This window comes from Dermacentor andersoni, unplaced genomic scaffold (genome assembly GCF_023375885.2).
Source record: "Dermacentor andersoni unplaced genomic scaffold, qqDerAnde1_hic_scaffold ctg00000041.1, whole genome shotgun sequence".
Classification (NCBI taxonomy): Eukaryota; Metazoa; Arthropoda; class Arachnida; order Ixodida; family Ixodidae; genus Dermacentor; species Dermacentor andersoni.
The window spans coordinates 3,526,901-3,532,700 of record NW_027314754.1 but is presented as its reverse complement, the minus strand read 5'-3'; positions in this window follow the sequence as shown (position 1 = coordinate 3,532,700).

The window sequence follows — 5,800 nt, the reverse complement described above, 5'->3', positions numbered from 1 at the left end:
GGAGACGAAAGATCTGATCAAGAAACGCCAATGTATGAAAGCCTCTAACCCTACAGCTAGAATAGAACTGGCAGAACTTTCGAAGTTAATCAACAAGCGTAAGACAGCTGACATAAGGAAGCATAACATGGACAGAATTGAACAAGCTCTCAGGAACGGAGGAAGCCTAAAAGCAGTGAAGAAGAAACTAGGAATTGGCAAGAATCAGATGTATGCGTTAAGAGACAAAGCCGGCAATATCATTACTAATATGGATGAGATAGTTCAAGTGGCTGAGGAGTTCTATAGAGATTTATACAGTACGAGTGGCACCCACGATGATAATGGAAGAGAGAATAATCTAGAGGAATTCGATATCCCAGAAGTAACGCCGGAAGAAGTAAAGAAAGCCTTGGGAGCTATGCAAAGGGGGAAGGCAGCTGGGGAGGATCAGGTAACAGCAGATTTGCTGAAGGATGGTGGGCAGATTGTCCTAGAAAAACTGGCCACCCTGTATACACAATGCCTCAAGACCTCGAGCGTACCGGAATCTTGGAAGAACGCTAACATAATCCTAATCCATAAGAAAGGCGACGCCAAAGACTTGAAAAATTATAGACCGATCAGCTTACTGTCTGTTGCCTACAAAGTATTTACTAAGGTAATTGCAAATAGAATCCGGAACACCTTAGACTTCCGTCAACCAAAGGACCAGGCAGGATTCCGTAAAGGCTTCTCAACAATAGATCATATTCACACTATCAATCAGGTGATAGAGAAATGTGCGGAATATAACCAACCATTATATATAGCTTTCATTGATTACGAGAAAGCGTTTGATTCAGTCGAAACCTCAGCAGTCATGGAGGCATTGCGGAATCAGGGTGTAGACGAGCCGTATGTAAAAATACTGAAAGATATCTATAGCGGTTCCACAGCCACTGTACTCCTCCATAAAGAAAGCAACAAAATCCCAATAAAGAAAGGCGTCAGGCAGGGAGATACGATCTCTCCAATGCTATTCACAGCGTGTTTACAGGAGGTATTCAGAGACCTGGATTGGGAAGAATTGGGGATAAGAGTAAATGGAGAATACCTTAGTAACTTGCGCTTCGCTGATGATATTGCTTTGCTTAGTAACTCAGGGGACCAACTGCAATGCATGCTCACTGATCTGGAGAGGCAGAGCAGAAGGGTGGGACTAAAAATGAATCTGCAGAAAACTAAAGTAATGTTTAACAGTCTTGGAAGGAAACAGCAGTTTACGATAGGTAGCGAGGCACTGGAAGTGGTAAGAGAATACATCTACTTAGGACAGTTAGTGACTGCTGATCCAGATCATGAGAGTGAAATAATCAGAAGAATAAGAATGGGCTGGGGTGCGTTTGGCAGGCATTCGCAGATCATGAACAGCAGGTTGCCATTATCCCTCAAGAGAAAAGTGTATAACAGCTGTGTCTTACCAGTACTCACGTACGGGGCAGAAACCTGGAGGCTTACGAAAAGGGTTCTACTTAAATTGAGGACGACGCAACGAGCTATGGAAAGAAGAATGATAGGTGTAACGTTAAGGGATAAGAAAAGAGCAGATTGGGTGAGGGAACAAACGCGCGTTAATGACATCTTAGTTGAAATCAAGAAAAAGAAATGGGCATGGGCAGGACATGTAATGAGGAGGGAAGATAACCGATGGTCATTAAGGGTTACCGACTGGATTCCGAGGGAAGGGAAGCGTAGCAGGGGGCGACAGAAAGTTAGGTGGGCAGATGAGATTAGGAAGTTTGGAGGATCAACATGGCCACAATTAGTACATGACCGGGGTAGTTGGAGGAGTATGGGAGAGGCCTTTGCCCTGCAGTGGGCGTAATCAGGCTGATGATGATGATGATGATGATGATGTGCCCGCACAAGAGGCTTCGTGGCGGTGCCGCCAGGTGGCACGGTGTCTCAAGAAAAGAATTTGTAAAGGTAAGGGGGAGAAAGACAGAATTCACTCGTATAGACCGTTGACCATTACATCGGTAATATACAGGCTAGCAATGCAGGCAATCAAATTAAAGCTTCAAGCATGGGCAGAGAATAATGGCATTTTGGGAGAGCTTCAGAATGGCTTCAGAATAGGTAGGCGTTTGGATGATAACTTCTTCGTTCTTACTCAGTGTATTGAAGTATCGAAAGCAGAAAGCAGACCGTTGTATGTGGCCTTTTTAGACATTACAGGAGCCTACGACAACGTAGACCGCAACATTTTGTGGGATATTCTGGAAGGGGAAGGCTCAGATAACGATTGTCTACAGCTTTTGAGAGAGATTTACCTAGAAAATACTGTTTGCGTTGAATGAGAAGGGATGAGGAGCGACGAGAAAGTTCATATCAACAAGGAACTGAGGCAGGGTTGCCCTTTATCCCCGCTGCTGTTTATCATGTATATGGTGAGGATGGAGAGGGCGCTAGAAGGAAGTAATATCGGGTTTAATCTCTCATACAAACCGGCGGGTACAGTAATAGAGCAGCAACTCCCAGGTTTATTTTATGCGGACGACATTGTGTTGCTAGCTAACAAGCAAAAGTGATTTGCAACGTCTAGCTAATATCTGTGGTCAGGAAGGCAACAATTTAGGTTTGAAATTTAGTGTTAGAAAATCAGGTGTTATGGTATTCAATGAAAACAGTGAACAGACAGTGGAGATACAGGGCCAAGAAATACCTCGGGTAACAGAATAAAAATACCTCGGTATATGAATAAACGAAGGCAATGGATATATGGAAACACAGGAAAAAAACATAACAGTAAAGGGGAAGCGAAATGCAGACATAATGAAGCACAGAGCGCTATGGGGATACAATAGGTACGAGGTCCGCCGAGGTATGTGGAAAGGTGTAATGGTTCCAGGACTTATTTTTGGAAATACGGTTGTTTGCTGTAAATCAGGGGTACAATCAGAACTCGACGGGAACCAAAGGTGAGTGGATCGCCTCGCATTGGGCGCTCACGGGAAGACTACAAATGAAGCTGTGCAGGGTGATATGGGCTGGACTAGTTTTGAAGTCAAGGAAGCTCGCAGTAAAATTGAGTATGAAGAACGGCTGAGGAATATGGAAGAAAGTATATGGGCTGGGAGGAAACGCATTGTACAGGAAAAGCATTCATTCACAGTGGAGGAAAAAAACTAGGAAGCTTACCAGCAAGTATGCGGCCTCTAGGGTGGACAATACAGCAACAAAGAAGGTCAAGCGGAAAGTCAGAGAGGCTCAATTAATCTCATGGGTGGCGGCAATGGAAAAGAAACCTGCCTGGAGAAACTACTTAAGAGGAAAAAACAAAATCAGGAAAGAAACCACTTATGATAACTCGAAGGGAAGCTCATTACTTTTCGAAGCGAGATCGGGATGCCTTAGAACACGCACCTATAAAGCGAGATATAAGAAGGAAGAAGAAGCATGTGCTTGCTGCGGTAAAGCTAGGGAAACTACGGAGCGTATTTTATTAGAATGTGAAGACGTCTACCCAGCGGTCGATTTGGGCACCACTGGCCTCCTTGAAGCCCCTGGGTTCAGCGAGAGCACTGGAAAAGTAAACACGTCCGCAATAGGTCTTAGTAAGAGGTGATTGAAGGTTTGGTCGAAGTAGGGAAACGACAAAAAACGGAGACGTACAAAAGCACAGTTCTTAATAGGGGATCAGAAAATTTGGGTGGGGTAGTTCGTAGTAGTTTTTTTTTTTTTTATTGTTTAACCTAGGTAGCACATTAGGCAGTATAATAGCAAGAGCTTGGTGGCGCAACCCACCGCCCCGTTCTAAAGGGGACGCTCATAGCATCCATCTATCCATCCATCCATCGTCTGTATGGGGACAAAGCGCTGCATGACCGTCTGCGGCGGCTGCTCTGAATAGCGCCCGCGCCTCACCCACGCGCTGCCTCTCGCGATCTCCCGATTAGCGAGGCAGTAGCGCCACACTTTGCTCCGTTTGCAACGTGCCGCACGAGGAAGATTGTCCGCGCCAGCCAAAATGTCGCGAAATGAAGACAAGCATCGTGCTGCCCTCACATTTCTCGCTAGGGAATTTTGTTCAACTGTTTTATGTGATTACATCCCAAATGCCACATGTTCGATCTGTTTTTGCGCAAGTAGGAAGAATGCTGTTTACTTTAAGATTTAAGATCCGGGTTGGTTAGCCGTAACAATCTTTAACAGATAATTTAATTCTTAAAAACGTGCAGCAGTTACCGCAGGTCCTGCTCCCAAAGGACATCCCTGAAAACGTGACCAGCTTACACGAGGTTACATTTATCAGTCGTCGTTAAGCTTTACGAAGGAAGCCGGCACAATAGTGTTGGAAATACTTGCGATACGTGGCTGCGGGAACCCTTATAAAGTAAGTATAAAGGAAAATGAACAAATAGTTTCCAGATAAGGTGAGCAACCGGGTTAGCCATATGATGTATGTTAAAATGAGGGTATCGCGAAAAGACAAGGGCGGATTACTTCTCCTATAAAGGAAATCACTCCATCTTCTTTCAGAAGTCATAGAGAAGCATTTTCTACAGCCCAAAATTCGTGAAAAAGAAGCGCCCACTTTTTTCACTATATAGTACTGTGAAAGCCTAAAAGCGTAGGAAGGTTCATGATACGCACAATCGTATATTCAATAAACACTCGTATCATATGGGCTGAAACACGTATGCCCCAGATGGCATCATGTACAATGGCATCAGACTTATGCGCAAGAATGTACGACAGCTTATGTTTAAAAGACTACATTTTCATTGCGCAAAAATGAGCTGGCGCCGCATTCAAGCTCCAACATTACCCCTTTCTTTTATATGAAAATAAAAAAAAATAAAAATAAAAGGAGAAGACGGAGTCGCTGAGCACATTTCGCGTTTGTGTGGTCTTTGACAAATAGTAACACTGCCAACGAGAGCAAACAACGGAAGTGCTTTCGTTCTACCACCATCTTTTCGTGCGATTTGCCGACGCTACCGCGCAGCATCGCTCCTCTCCCTTCGTCTGCGACAATGAGCGGACACTTCGTTTGTTGTCGCGAAAGTTTGAATGCATACTGGCGTGACGAATGAGTTCCTGTGCACCGCGTCGCAACCTCGTAGGAAAAGAAAGCGAACACAAATAACTATTGTGGTCCATGTGTCATGCTGCCAGTGCTTTCACCATGTTCGTAGTGGTCCTCCCTCTGAGTTGTTGGAACGCTTTCGTGGCGGTGCCGCATTGTGCTCAACGAACAATGGAAAACATTTCAGGGACTATGTACTTTCGTGTTCTACACGAACTGTAGCCGACGCTGAAGAACTCACACGGAACATCTTAAAAAATCTAAGGACGTTGTCAATCATGCTTGTTCCATACTTTAGTGCCTCTTTTGAGTTAGAACAAGAAGAAAGAGAACCCCCGGAGGGGCCCAATTTTTATTATTCATCTCATAAATGGCGAACAAACAAAGGCACAAAGGACAACACCGGGGAAAATACTTGCGCTTACTAAATGAATCAAATAAATGATGGAATAATGGAAATAAAAGTGGATTAAAATAAACTGGCCCTAGGTGGGGCACCAAGTCATGTCTTCGCATGACGTTCGAATAGGTGGGTTCGTATCCCACCTGTGGTCAATTGTTCTTTCATCCCCTTTCATTTCCACTATTTATCATTTATTTAATTCAATTAGTAAATACTAGAAATTTCCCCTATGTTGTCATTGGTGTTTTTGTTGGGTACTTATGATGTCCCTTAAGTTAGGCCATATGCAAATTTGGTTTCCACTGTTCACTAAAACAGCGCAATTTTCCTACCTGATGAATATT